The sequence below is a fragment of the Ovis aries genome, chromosome 13 (assembly GCF_016772045.2).
Source record: "Ovis aries strain OAR_USU_Benz2616 breed Rambouillet chromosome 13, ARS-UI_Ramb_v3.0, whole genome shotgun sequence".
NCBI lineage: Eukaryota > Metazoa > Chordata > Mammalia > Artiodactyla > Bovidae > Ovis > Ovis aries.
In genome coordinates this window covers 59860446-59875550 of record NC_056066.1, presented here as the reverse complement: position 1 = coordinate 59875550, position 15105 = coordinate 59860446, and the positions used below count along the sequence as shown (strand labels likewise).

Genomic DNA, 15105 nt, shown 5'->3' with positions numbered 1-15105 from the left:
GCACCAGCTGGAAGGGTGGGAAGGGAAAAGTCCTCATGGAAGGGCAAACCCCAGATGGGATCTGCCCCAGTCCCCCAGCCCCACTCAGGATTGGACCTGCCCATTCTCTGTCACCCTCCTGCTGGTAAACTCTCAGGGCTGAGATGGGAAAGAGGGGGCCTACATCTCCACCACACCCCTCCCCCAGCCTCACCCCCCCCCCCCCCCCCCCCCCCCCCGGCCTGCAAAGAGGTTGATCTTTGGCCCTTGAGCTGCCGTCTTCTCGCCTTGGCCCTGAGTTTGGTTCTGGCTCTGCTACGCCCAAGCGTGGGCCTCTAGCAGTTGAAGGCTGCCTTTCCCTGAGCTTCACTTTACCAACCTGTGACACCGGGACAGTAAACACTGCTTCTTTTGTGGGAGGAAGCATTTGAAAAGGGCCTTGAAGGAAAGGAAATAGTTTTGATAGACAGAGCCTGGGGGAGGAAGGAAGGAGCTCTGGATAGAATACAGCTGAGCGCATAGGCAGGAGAGTCTCAGTGGCCAAGGAGATCTGCTGAAGTCTGCTTTTTTTCCTGCATTATCTAAATGAAAAAGACTTCATCTGGTAAATGGAGAAGCAATTGTGGCCCACTCATCCAATAAACTCTACTCAGCAATAAAAAGGAATGAATTACTGATGCATTCAACAGTAAGGAGTCACCTCCAATAGTAAACTGCATTGAAAAGAGCCAGACTTAAAAGGCTACAGACTGTGGGATTCCATTCATATGACTTTCTGGAACAGTCGGAATCACTCGTTGCTAGAGGCTGAGGCCCAGGGGTGGGGATTCACAGCAAAGGGACACAGGGGAACTTTGGGGGGATGTTGGTAATATTTTGTATTGTGTGACGGCAGTTACATGACGATATACATTTGTCAAACTCATAGAGCTGTACATTAAAACGGTGAATTTCACTGTATGTGGACTATATCTCAATATAAAACAAATCCACCAACACAAGGTTCTATAAAATGTCCCGTATAAAACATGTGTTATATAATATGTGTTATATGTAAATATGGGCTTCCCTGGTGGATCAGATGGTAAAGAATCTGCCTGCAATGCAGGAGACCTGGGTTCAATCCTTAGGTTGGAAAGATTCCCTGAAGAAGGGCAGGGCAACCCACTCCAGTATGCTTGCCTGGAGAATCTCATGGACAGAGGAGCCTGGCAAGATACATTCCGTGGGAAACGTATGTTATAAATGTGTTTCCTCAAACTAATCCCTCACCTTCTGAATTTCATTTATGTAGTCAAAAAATTATTTCTTGAATACCTATTAAATGCTAGATCCTGTTTTAGGTACTCAAGAATAAGGAATGAACAAAACTGGCAAGCTTTCTGATTCCAGGACACTTCCATTGACGATATCAGTTAAATTCCAATAGTGACGAGTGCTACAAAGGAAATAAGACAGGGTAGTGAGCGGGGTCAGGGGCATGTTTAGCCACAATGGCAGGGAAATGCTCAGCAGAGGGGGCCATCTGAGCTGAGCCGACGTGAAGAAGCCAGCTGTGGGAAAGTTGGGAGGAAGGGAATTCCAGGAGGGAAAGGCAGTGCAAAGGCCTTAAGGTGGGAATGTGTCTGGTGTGTCAGAGAATCAATAAGATCAATAACAACGATATGTCCCTCCTGTCTCTTTCGTAGAACTGGTTCACATTTGGGAAAAGCATTTTGTCAACTACAGATAAAAGCCAAGGCAGAAAGAAAGAGTAGCGCCTTATGTATGATGAGCCTGGGCTTGAATCACAGCTCTTTAGCTAAATGGCTCTGTGACCTTGGGCTATGTGACCTCTACCTCTTTGGGCCACTTCTCTAGAATGCAGATAATCGTAGCTCCTATCTCCAGATGGTAGGCAAGATTCCAGGCATGATCCATTTAAAAGGCCTAGAGCATGATTACATAATTGACACATGAACAATTCTGGTATGTCTGTAAGTCTGTATCAAGGGTTACCAAGCAGCTGTTGAAAAGAATGAGGTCGACCTTCATCAGGAGTAAATGTGAAAAGATGTCCCAGATACACTCTTGAGAGAAAAAAGCAAGATACAGAACACTACCTACAGTGTGGACCCATTTGTGTGTAAGAAATCCCAGATGATGTGTTTTCATGTGTATTCAGATAAAGGTCTGCCTCCCTGGTGGCTCAGGGGTTAAAGCTTCTGCCTCCAATGTGGGAGACCCGGGTTCGATCTCTGGGTCGGGAAGATCCCCTGGAGAAGGAAATGGCAACCCACTCCAGTATTCTTGCCTGGAGAATCCCATGGACGGAGAAGCCTGGTAGGCTACAGTCCATGGGGTCGCAAAGAGTCGGACACGACTGAACGACTTCACCCTTCACCCTTCACGCAGATAAGGTCTAGGAGACACAAACTAGTAACCGTGGTGCTTTGCTTCAGGGAAGGTGATTACAATGGTGGTGATGGTAATGTTTTGTTTTTGTTTCTTATATTCTGTATCTCTAAATTGTTTCTATTCTAAAAAAACAGAATGAGATTGTATACAGGTGTTAGGCAGGTAGAACAGGGAAAAGGAGTCCGAAATGGCGGTGGCTACAAGACAAGGAAGGGAAAAGCCCGCGAAAGAGGACCTCAGGTAAAACAAACGACACTCCTGGCTGGCCCAATTTACATAGGACAGGCCCAGGGAGAGAGAAACATGTAAATAGAGGAGCCAAAGCCAGCTCTCTCTCTCTCCCGCACGCTGGGGCACGCTCTTCTCCTCGTGTCTTTGGATCGACGTGCCCTCACGTCTCGAAGATGGATTTTTCTGCTATCTTCTAAATAAAATAGAGCTGTAACACTGATTTATCTTAGAGCTATAACACGGTCCAGTCGAGACCTGAGAGCTATAACACGGTCTATCCAAGACCTGAGAGCTGTGACTCGCCGAGGGGGCTTTAATGTCCGTCACTCCAAATCTTTGTTGTGATGAGATAAAGAATCGAGGAACACACACTCGCGTGACACAGGCATGCTTCATTTTATCATGCTTTGCAGATATTGCCTTTTTTCTTCTTTTTTTTTTTTTAACAAATTGAAGGTTTGCTGTGCCAAGCAAGTTTGTTGGTTCCATTTTGCCAACAGCATTAACTTCATGCCCCTGTGTCATATGTTGGTAATTCTCACAATATTTCTTTTTCATTACTATTATATTTTTATAGTGATCTGTGATCAGGCATCTTTGATGTAATTACTATGAAAGATTATGACTTGCTGAAGGCTCAGATGATGGTTAGCATTTTTTAGCAATGAAGTATACTTTAATTAAGGCCTGTACTTAAAAAAAAAAGACATAATGCTATTGTACACTGAATGGACTACAATATAGTGTAAAAATAACTTTGCAATGCACTGGGAAACTAAAAATTTCATGATTCTCTTTATTGCAATATTCACTTTATTTTCAGCAGTTTGGAACCAAACTCTCAATATTTTCAAGGTCTGCCTGCACAGATATAATTACTATAATACTGAAAAGCCAGTATGTCAGCCAGGCATTCTTAACAGCTATTCCTGGATCCCTGAGGGATCTGTGAATAGAATTCAGGGAATCTGTGGGCTTGGATGGGAAACAGTTTTGTTCAGTTTGGTTTTTTATTTTGCTAATCTCTAACTGAAAGGAGCTTCTCCTACAGTGATGAATGTAGGCCACAAATTACTGCAGCAGTGGTAGTACGCGTGACGGTCACCAGCAGACATCACAGATAATCCCGTGTCTCACTCCAGTGGACAGTTATGACATACTGTTTATGCTTATTACAACTTCAAAATGATGGAAGGGGGCCTTCCTGGCAGTCCAGTGGTTAAGAATCCATCTTCCAAGACAGGAGTTGTGGATTCATTCAATCCCTGGTCAGGGAACTAAGATCCCACATGTCATGGGGCAACTAAAGCCCGCACAGTGTAACTTCTGAGCTCACGTGCTCTGGAACCACAACTAGAGAAGCCCAAACACTGCGGTGAAGATCCTGCATGCCGCAAGACACGACACAGCCAAAAAAACAAAAAAAAAATGACAGCAAGTACTAGATCCACCAGAGGTCTTGTTATTCAACAGACTAGTACAGAAGTACTATATGACTGTATCACACATCTGCTCTTTTTTCTTTTAATTTGGTTGTTAATTGGAGTATAATTGCTTTAGAATGTTGTGTTAGTTCCTGCTGTACAACAATGTAGATCAGCTCTATGTATATATCCCTTCCGCCCCTGCATCCCACCCCTTTAGGTTGTCACGGAGCTCTGAGCTGAGCTCCCTGCGCTGTGTAGCAGCTTCTCACTAGCTATCTATTGTACACATGGTGTGTGCGACTCTCTCATCACACATCTGCTCTGAAAAATATTTGATATCTGTATCTCAAGGCAATGTATTTCCTTTGTAAATCTATGCATACACAATTTTTTTTTTTTTTTTTTTGGCTGCACTATCTTCATTACTGCTTGCGGGCTACACAGGCTCTAGCCACACAGGCTTCAGTAGTTATGGCACAAGGGCTTAGCTGCTCCAAGGCATGTGGAATCTTCCTGAACCAGGGCTCCAACCCAAGTCCCCTGCATTGGCAGGTGGATTCTTAATACCTGGACAACCAGGGAAATCCTGAAGCATGTAATTATATATGTTTAAAGACATTCTTCTGAGAGAGTCTGTAGATCTTTATCAGGTGCCAGAGGGACCCAGGGCACAGGAAAGGCTGAGACTCTGAAAACCCCTCCCACACACATCTTGGCACGAGTGGACACACAGTGGGCCACTAAATCTGGGTGCAGGGCCTTTGCTAGCAGTTCTTCTGGTGCTTGGAAGGATGTCTGGAAGTTTCTAGGTGTTCCATGAATATTTGTTGGGCTGAATGAATGGATAGATTGGACATCTCCCCTCCTGGAAGAATTCGCTCTGAAATAAACTACCCCATGTAGATCTGTGGTATAGCCACTGGCAAATAGAACAGCAGGAAAGCAGAGAAGTGCTTTTATAAAACCATGGAACCCCAGCCTGAGCTGCCTCGTGGCTTGCCACTTTTCACCTTTGTGCTTCCATTTCGCCATCAGTAGATGGGGTGGTAACAGTACCACTGTGTAGGGTTGGAGTGAAGAGGGAAGATGTGGACCTCGTAGAAAAGGGCCCGAGCAAATAGAGGCTCAGACATGCAGAGTCACTTCCCTGAGGTCACCCAACAAGTTGGCAGTTGCTGGATTCATATCCAGGTCTGCTGATTTGAGAGGCCGGGAGGTCAGGTCCGGTGAGCAAGAAAGAAACTCTAAGCATATACCAGCAATGAATAGGCTCCTATCCGCCTGCTTCTAGTCTATACCAATATCAGTGCACCATTCCATACCCTGCATCTTTTTTCTTAATGTAATTTGGAGATTGCTCTATGTTCATCCAGAGGAACTTGCCTTGCTATTTGAAGTGCTCCTCTGGTCCCCTATCGCTGGGTCTGCAGGTCATTTCCAGGCTTTTGCCATCACATCAGGGCTGCTGGGAACATCCTGCCCACTTGTCACTAATCCCTCTGCAAGGCTGCTTGGGGATAAATCCCTCAAACCATAGCAGCCGCTTTAAAGGAAGGACACTTGAAATTTGGACTAACTGCTCTGGGCAGAGGGTTGTGTCTGTGGTTCTCACACTGCGTTTGAAAGTGGGTTGCTGGGGTCTGTCCACAGAGCCAGGGTGTTACCTACTCAAATCCTTCAGCACACATCCACATGCCCCAATCTCAGGAGCTTCCAGAGCTTCTCCTGTCGGCTCTCTTCGGACTTTCAGTCTGCCCACAAGTGTCACCTCCTCTGATGGCCACCCCATCAAAGGTAAGTGCACCCCCAGCCCTACTGCACCTGCCATGACTGGTTTCGTCACAGCATGTCACGTGTCTGAAATCACTGCAGTTGTTTCCTATTCGCCTGTCTCCCGCCATGGGAATGTCAGCTGCAGGAGTACAGGGGTGCCCTGTTCATGGCTCTACCCTCTGTGCCTCAAGGAGTGCCAGTAGCTATACCAACTCAGTAACAAATAAGAGGGGCTCAGTAACCATTTGTTAGAAAAACCCAAATAGGTCTGTTCTGTGTAAAGGGCACCAGATTTCCATGGACTATTAGTTTGGGTGCTAGAAATAAGTTTGGAGACTCTGACTCAGCCCCAGCTGCCCCCTGGATCCCTGTGAGAGGCATGGCCAGAGGGGTCAGAGAGTTTGGAGAGACCACTAGTTCAAGGGCAGGAAGAAAAGGGGAAGCTGGAGGGAGGGGAGAGGAGCAGAGGGAGGCTCACAGCAAGGGAGGGAGCCAGTTTGAGGCATCTGAAGGAGAAATTTCCAGAAACCTGACACAGTCTTGGGGCTCATTTGTCTGTTGAGCAAACTCATTCAGAAGCACTGGACCCATGCGGAGCACTGGGAGGAGAGCAGTGACTAGAGGAGGCTCGTTCCTGCTTCAGAGGTGGTGCCAGGCATTGCCCCGAGGGCCTTATTTGGTCTGTTTAGGATCTTGACTTGTCTCATTGCCCCCATTTCACTGCCAAGGAAAAGGAGCACAGAGAAGACGAGCCCATTGCCCAAGTCTCACAGTTTGTGAATGGCAGAGGCTGGCTCAGGACCAGGCCATCGGGCTCCTGAGACCACGGCTGTCGCCACTTCAGTGGGCTGCTTGTGGCCTCCGGATTCCAAGGAAGCCCCAGTGATCTCCTCCCCTCCCAGTTCTCATGTCCCCGTGTCATCAGACTGGCCAGTGTGAACAGGATACTGGAGACGTGGTGGTGGTGAGCCAGGCTGACGTCATCACATCGTGGCATCATCGCATAGTAGCTTGCCCTTTCTCTCTCCTGAATCTCTTGCTCTGGAGGAAGTTGACCACCATGTCCTGAGGATCCTCAAGCAGCCTGAGAACCCATCTGGAGAGGAACAGAGGCCTCCCACCACGGGCCTGTACTGCCCTCCCAGCCGTATGCTGGGGCCACCTTAGAGGCTGATCCAGTCCCAGTCAAGCCTTCAGGGGACCACAGCCCCAGCTGACACTCGAGTATAATTGCATAGAGAAAAGACCCAAGTCAGAACTACCTTATCAAGCTTCTCCTGATTCCTGACTCCCAGAAACTGTGAGAGATAATAAATGTTTGTGGGTTCAATTAACTTGCTGAATGAAAGTGTGAAAGTGAAAGTGAAAGTGTTAGTTGTTTGGTTTGTGTCCGACTCTTTGTGACCATGGACTATAGCCGGCCAGGCTCCTCTGTCCATGGGGTTCTCCAGGCAAGAATACTGGAGTGGGTTGCCATTTCCTTCTCCAGGAGATCTTCCCAACCCAGGGATTGAACCTGGATCTCCTGCATTGCGGGCAGATTCTTTACCGAGCCACCAGGGAAGCCCAGCTTACTGAATGCCTTCAGTTCAGTCAGTCAGTTCAGTCGTGTCCAACTCTTTGCTACCCCATGAATCGCAGCATGCCAGGCCTGCCTGTCCATCACCAACTCCCGGAGTTCACTCAGACTCACATCCATCGAGTCAGTGATGCCATCCAGCCATCTCATCCTCTGTCGTCCCCTTCTTCTCCTGCTCCCAATCTCTCCCAGCATCAAAGTCTTTTCCAATGAGTCAACTCTTCGCATGAGGTGGCCAGAGTACTGGAGCTTCAGCTTTAGCATCATTCCTTCCAAAGAACACCCAGGACTGATCTCCTTCAGAATGGACTGGTTGGATCTCCTTGAAGTCCAAGGGACTCTCAAGAGTCTTCTCCAACACCACAGTTCAAAAGCATCAATTCTTCACCGCTCAGCCTTCTTCACAGTCCAACTCTCACATCCATACATGACTACTGGACAAACCATAGCCTTGACTAGACGGATCTTAGTTGGCAAAGTAATGTCTCTGCTTTTGAATATGCTATCTAGGTTGGTCATAACTTTTCTTCCAAGGAGTAAGCATCTTTTAACTTCATGGCTGGAATCACCGTTTGCAGTGATTTTGGAGCCCCCCAAAATAAAGTCTGACACTGTTTCCACTGTTTCCCCATCTATTTCCCATGAAGTGATGGGACCGGATGCCATGGTCTTCGTTTTCTGAATGTTGAGCTTTAAGCCAACTTTTTCGCTCTCTTCTTTCACTTTCATCAAGAGGCTTTTTAGTTGCTCTTCACTTTCTGCCATAAGGGTGGTGTCATCTGCATATCTGAGGTTATTGATATTTCTCCCGGCAATCTTGATTCCAGCTTGTGTTTCTTCCAGTCCAGCGTTTCTCATGATGTACTCTGCATATAAGTTAAATAAGCAGGGTGACAATATACAGCCTGACATACTCCTTTTCCTATTTGGAACCAGTCTGTTGTTCCATGTCCAGTTCTAACTCTTGCTTCCTGGCCTGTGTACAGATTTCTCAAGAGGCAGGTCATGTGGTCTGGTATTCCCATCTCTTTCAGAATTTTCCACAGTTTATTGTGATCCACACAGTCAAAGGCTTTGGCATAGTCAATAAAGCAGAAATAGATGTTTTTCTGGAACTCTCTTGCTTTTTCCATGATCCAGTGGATGTTGGCAATTTGATCTCTGGTTCCTCTGCCTTTTCTAAAACCAGCTTGAACATCAGGGAGTTCACGGTTCACGTATTGCTGAAGCCTGGCTTGGAGAATTTTGAGCATGACTTTACTAGCGTGTGAGATGAGTGCAATTGTGCGGTAGTTTGAGCATTCTTTGGCATTGCCTTTCTTTGGGATTGGAATGAAAACTGACCATTTCCAGTCCTGTGGCCACTGCTGAGTTTTCCAAATTTTCTGGCATATTGAGTGCAGCACTTTCACAGCATCATCTTTCAGGATTTGAAATAGCTCAACTGGAATTCCATCACCTCCACTAGCTTTGTTTATAGTGATGCTTTCTAAGGCCCACTTGACTTCACATTCCAGGATGTCTGGTTCTAGATGAGTGATCACACCATCGTGATTATCCGGGTCATGAAGATCCTTTTTGTACAGTTGTTTTGTGTATTCCTGCCACCTCTTCTTAATATCTTCTGCTTCTGTTAGGTCCATACCATTTCTGTCCTTTATTGAGCCCATGTTTGCATGAAATGTTCCCTTGATATCTCTGATTTTCTTGAAGAGATCTCTAGTCTTTCCCATTCTGTTGTTTTCCTCTATTTCTTTGCACTGAATGCCTTAGGGTGACTTGTTCTAGATAAGTACTGTCCTGCTTTCGCAGAGGTCACAGAGGTCAGACACTCTTGCTCACAGGTGGCCCACCCCTCTTGCCTGGCAGATCGAATCCCCTCCTGTCACCTTCAGGCTACAGTTTACCAATGGAACTAACTAGTTTTATTTTCCCAGTGGAAATAACATTGTATCTGTGGACTTGACGGCCAAGGTTGGCCCCTCCTCTGCCCATCTCCAGCCCCTCCCATCCCCTTGGGCCCACACAGGCCCTGACCCCTGGGCTCAAGGCAGAGGGGATTTGTCTTGTTTTTTTTCAAGCAGCCAGGCCCAGCCTTCCTCGGCTGTTTTCCTCCCTGCAGAAGATTCTGTTGATTTCCTTCTGGGTCAGGGCTCAGCGGAGTGAGTAGGCAGGGAGCCAGGGCTGGAGAATGTCTTGCACCAACAGCCTGTAGAGGAGGGATGCGCTTTTCAGCTCCTAGCTTAAGTTGCAATTCCCGATTCCCGGCACAGGCCTGGCTCCGCCCAGCTTCCAGCTGCAGCGTTGAGTCTAGCGGGCCTGGCACATGGCACTGAGAGTCAGGCGCTGGTTCCATCACTGCTTTGCTGTGTGCTTTCTGGACCAGTGACTGAGCTTCTCTGAGCCTCAGTGGCCTCATCAGAAAATGGGGCTGATTTCTCCTCGCAGAGGGGCTGGCGTGAGCCCCTCTGCCGCCTGGATGTGAGTGCTTCTCGTTAGCTGGGGCAGGGCAGCCAGGGCCTTGGCCTCAGCTGTCCCTTTATGGTTGTCTGTGTCCAAACCTTGATCTTGGGAGGACTGTCAACAGTGAGGCCCAGCAGATGAGTCCTTCTTACTCTCCCAAGTGTAGGAGCTGGGAGTTTAAACAACAGGGTGATGTTTCCTGCAGTTGCTCACCTCCCCGCCACTTGGGCATCAGCCCTTACCTGGAGTGGGATGGTGTGTCCATTTTGCTTGGCAAATGTCTACTTAGTGCTTATTATGTGCTGGACACTGTTCTAGCCACTGTGTGTGTTAAAGCCCTGTTGCCACCCTCTGTGGTAGGTGATCCTATCAACCTATTTTACAGATGAGGCACAGAGAGGTTAAGCAACTTGTTTAAGGACAAACAGCTCACCAGGGGCAAGTCCAGGATCTCTGGGAATGATTCTCTTAGGCTACACTTCAAAGCTGGCGTGGCTGAAGTGACCAAGTGACAGCACTTTCCCACCTCCACCGCCCCAGCTCCCCCTGGGGGAAGGGAGTCAAGTGCCCTCTAGATGCAGGGAAGCCTTGCTGGAGTATCTCCCCCAGGTAGCACCAGGCTTTCCTGTCTGAGGAACTCTGGTGGGTAACTCTGCCCTTGTCTGATCTTTCTCCTCTGCAGGCTGGAGGGAAAGAGCAATTGCTCCCCACTTGAAAAATGAGTTTAATCCAAGACCCAGAGAGGCCAAGCGTTACCCACAGCTGGTAAGTAAGGAACTGAATCCAATGGCTAAGCTCTTTCTGCTCACCCGTCACTGGTGGGCGAGGCTGACCCTGAAGACAGGGTGACAGGGATAGGACCAAGGTCAGGCAGGGAGGAGAGGAGCAGGTCCAGATGTCCACAGCCACTGCCCATCACTGGGGGCGGGACAGAAAAGTGGCCACGTCAGTTTCCAGCACCCCTGAGCCTCAAGAGCAGGGTAAGATCTGGGGAGGCTGGTCTCATCTGGGCCACATTCTCCTAACTCTCTGCATTCCAGCCACTGTGAACATTTTTCACTTCCTCGAAATCCCTTTGCTCTGTTCTATCTCAGGGCCTTTGCACTTGCTGGTCCCTGTGCTTGAAATGTTTTCCCCTTCTTTTCCTTGCCTAAGAACTCCTAATCTACTCTTTAGATCTCAGCTCTGTTCTTCTTCCTGGAGCCATTCCTCCATCGAGGTTGGGCCCCTTATTATTTACTCCTAGAACAGGTGAGCCCCTTCTTCACAGCATGTATTAATATCATGATTGATCAGTACACATAAGAAATTACCAGGTTAATGTCTTTGCCGCTGCTCCTGGAGGTGAAAGGCCAAGTCTTCCTTGCTTACTGTTGAATATCCATCATCTGCACAGTGAGTAGCATGTAAGCTCACAGAAAACATCAATGGCTGCTGCTGATGCTTAGTCGCTCAGTCGTGTCCAGCTCTTTGCGACCCCGTGGACTGTAGCCCGTCAGGCTCCTCTGTCCATGGGATACTCCGGGCAAGAATACTGGAGTGGGTTGCCATGCCCTCCTCCAGGGATCTTCCCAACCCAGGGTTAGAGATCCCAGGTCTCCTGCACTGAACGCGGATTCTTTACTGTCTGAGCCACCAGGGAAGCCCTAACATCAGTGGAGGGGGTGATTGAGCACGTGGAGGAATGAACACTCCTCCTGGCAAATTAAGTTCAGAACTGCACGCATGCGTGTGCACACAATTCCCGAGTTTCCTAGCGTAAGGACGCACGGCTTTTTCATGAGTTTCCTGACGTGCTGTGTGTGCTCTCACCACTAGGGAGAAGAAGCAAAGTTGTCCCTGACATTGGCCCTGGGGTGAATGTAGTCAAGTCACTCCCCCCGCCCAGGGGAGTGTACCCATCTGTAAAATGGGCAGCAGGGAGAGGCCGTCTGTGATAGTGATTAAGAGTGTGAAGTCTGGACCCAGCTTGCCTGGGTTCAAGCCCACCTCCCTCACCTCTCAGATGTATAAACTCTCTGGGCCTCAGTTTCCCTACTGTAAGTGGGGATTGTAACAATCCTCACCTTTCAGGATGTCGTGAGGTTTAAAGAGTCATGTTTGTAAAACACGTATACTAGTGCCTGGCACAGAGACAGTCCAGTGTGTGGAGTCGCTACAACAACGCAGTGGCTCCAGAAGACGGAAGAAGCCGTAGCAGAATTTCCGATTTCCCTACAAGCAGATGTGGTGCCAGACACGCTCCCAGGCCTCAGCAGGCACTGGTTATTTGGGCCTCACAGCAAACTCAGGCATGTGCTTACCACGTCCCCAGTTCACAGAGGGAAAAACTGAGACTCAGGCTTTTCCCATATTTGCAGAGCTATAAATCTCACAGACACAAGGTTGGGCGAACAAAGGCTAATTGTAGAAAGAGATGGACAGTGTGACCACTCTACAGGATGTGGGAGGGACCTGGAATAAGGGGTCAGCAACATAGAATTCACAGTAGCTATCTCTGGTAGGGGAGGGAGGCAGGGGCGGGGCAGGGGCTTAAAGGGATTGGTAAAATTTTGTTGCTCAAGCTGGGTTTTAGGGACAAGAAATTTCACCTGATCTTTCTCTCTACCTTTTCATCCATCTGAAACATTTCAGTAACCATTTATAATGCACAGAATGAGCAGCAAGGAAATAACCAGGGGATAGTGATGACGATTTTTTTTTCCCTCTGTATCTTCACACAATTCCATATTTCTAAATTTTTGCACTCTGAAAATTAGTCAAAAGCTGAGGAAAACAACTAGGGCTGTTGGCAAGAGGTAGAGCTGGGATTGGACCCCAGGTCAGCATAACTCTGGAGGAAGAGGCCCCAGCCCCTCAGCTGCAGCCTCTCTCCAGCTCATCTCTTTGCCTGGGGGGCCCACTTACAGCTTTTGCAGAGCTTTCCTGTGGGGGTTCCCCTCAGCTGCCTGGGAATCACCTTCCTTCCTTCAGCCTCATTTAGCAGACCGAGTGCTGGACTGGAGTCAGGAGCGAAGGGCCGCAAGTCTCTGCCATCCTAAGCTTCTGAAGCTCTGTTTCTCTGTCCAAGGGACGTAGTTTTACTTTCAGCCTCAAGCCCCAGTCATCTCCTCACCTGCCTGCCTACCCCACCAGGTCTCTACATGCTTTACTTCATTTTGTCCTGACCTGAGGTGCTTGGCTTCGTGCCCCAACACTTTGAAGAAGAGGAAACCGAGGACCAGGGAAAAGAAAAAGGGACTTTCCCAAGATCAACAGGCAGGATGCAGAAAAGTTTGCATTCCTATGCTGATTCCAAGATGGATTCTTTTCCTGGGCCGAGCATCCTCAGTATGTTTTCCTTTCTTTCTCCCTTCTTTTCTTTTTTTTAAAGATTAAAGAAAAATGTGGACCATTTTTAAAGTCTTTATTGAATTTGTTGCAATATAGTTTCTGTTTTATGTCGTGGTGTTTTGGCAGCAAGGCACGTGGGATCTTAGATGAAAGGTAAAGTCTTAACCACTGGACTGCCGGGGAAGTTCCCCCAGTGTGTTTACAACAGCTGGCTTTCCTGGGCTCTGTCAGACACTGTCTTCAGCCCTGCATGTATATTAATTCATTTAATCTCCATGACAACCTGCAAAGTGGCTTCTACTATTGTCCCTGTTTCACAGACAAGAAAATTGAGGCACAAACTGGCAAAGTGAGAACACACAGCAGCAGCAGAGATGGGATTCAGATTGAGTCAGTGGGACCCCAACACTCACACTCAGTTTCTGTTGGATTTACCCTAGTAAATCCCTTGGGGAGGGAGATTGTAACCTCCTAGATGGAGGTTTGGAGTCCACTCAGTTCTCAAGGGCTGTTCTTGAAGACTGAGGTGCTATGTGGATCTTCTCTGGCAGAAGTTCTCCTTGGCCGAGGGCCTCCTGGGTGAAGGGGAACATCTAGCTCCTGTGAGTTTCCCCTCTGGCGGCCAGGGGCCTCTGCTCCCGAGGGCCCAGCTGGGTACCCAGGGACCAGGACACAATGGATGGGTCTTATCGATTAGCCAGGAACTGGTCTAAGTGCTGAGAGTGTGGTTTCTGGCATTAGACAGTCTAAGTGTGAATGTGACCCACCTTTCCTGGTCATGGGACCTTGGGCAAGTCACCTCACCTCTTGGTGCCTCAGTTTTTTCATCTGTGAATGGGCAAGCAATCTTCCTTTATAGACTCATTGTGAGAATTCAATGCAATCATTGTCCCAAGGCACAAAGGACAGTGTCTGGCACACAGGAAGGGCTTCATAAATGCCAGCCATAGCTCCTGGTCTGTTTCTTTATCCTACCCTCTCGCTGGGAGGCAGTATTTTAAATTCCACTTTGCAGAGGTACTACTTGAGGCAGGTGGCTTCCCCAGGGCCCACAGCTGGTCGGCGAGCCCCCTGGGACATGGCCCCTGATTCAGGCTCCATTCCAGGCATTTCAGAGCCAACTCCAGGGCTAAGCAAACACTCAGAGGCCAGAGTCTAGGCAGAGGTGCAGGCTTAAGGGCAGACCTGGGGCCTGTTTTCTCACATTTCCCCTTCAAAGAGCAAAGGGGAGAGAGGATCTGTGTATCTTCCAGCCCAGACTGAGCTCTGGGGACCGGGAGGAGAGAGCCAGGAGTATAGGGCCAGCCGATTCCTCTGGGGAATCCCGCATGAAGGGCCGCACTGCCGCTGCTCCGTGGTCATCCCTAGGCCCAGGGCATCTGTGCCAGCTGTTTCTAGGCTCCTTTCTTGGAAAAGGGAGAAGCATTCTTCCAAGAAGCAGATGCTGTTCTCCCCACCCCCTTCCCCAGCCCCGAACTGTCTAGAGGAGCCAGCAGCGAGGTTAGGAAATCAAACCCCAAGACATTTTGTTCGGCAACTGAGATCCATTTCTTGTTTGGATAACCAAAGGCCGAAAATGCCAAGAATTTACGGGCAGTCTGGGGAGGCCAGGGCAGTTGGGAGTCCTGGCCAGTTTGGGAGGATCTTGGGCTGGGCCAGGACCCCACGCTGTGCTCCCGCTGGATGCTCTTCTGACCCACATCCAGCCAGGCAAGGCCTTACGACCACTGGGCCGAGGGGCTGAGTTATTCTGAGATTTGACGTCAGGGTCCTGGAGAGAACAGCAGAGGCTGGGGGGCTCCTGTCCAGCCCTTGACCCTTCCCTGCTTGGCTTTGGGCACAGAAGGGGAAGAGAAGGAGGCCCCAGCTGAGCCTCGCTGGGAGTGGGGTTCTGGCCATAGTGCCGGTAAGTCCTCCCGCGTG

General features: G+C 48.8%; 1 protein-coding gene and 1 long non-coding RNA gene across 2 annotated transcripts in view; one reads left to right on the top strand and one right to left on the bottom strand.

Annotated features, from left to right (window-relative positions):
- ANGPT4 (angiopoietin 4) overlaps positions 1 to 15105 on the bottom strand; it is a 52566-nt gene that overhangs the window by 31091 nt on the left and 6370 nt on the right. The gene's annotated exons all lie outside the window — the stretch shown is intronic.
- On the top strand, positions 575 to 13245 carry LOC121816005 (uncharacterized). The gene is made up of 3 exons (XR_003591255.3): positions 575 to 9867; positions 10532 to 10614; positions 12985 to 13245. It is a non-coding gene; the product is annotated as an uncharacterized LOC121816005 (long non-coding RNA).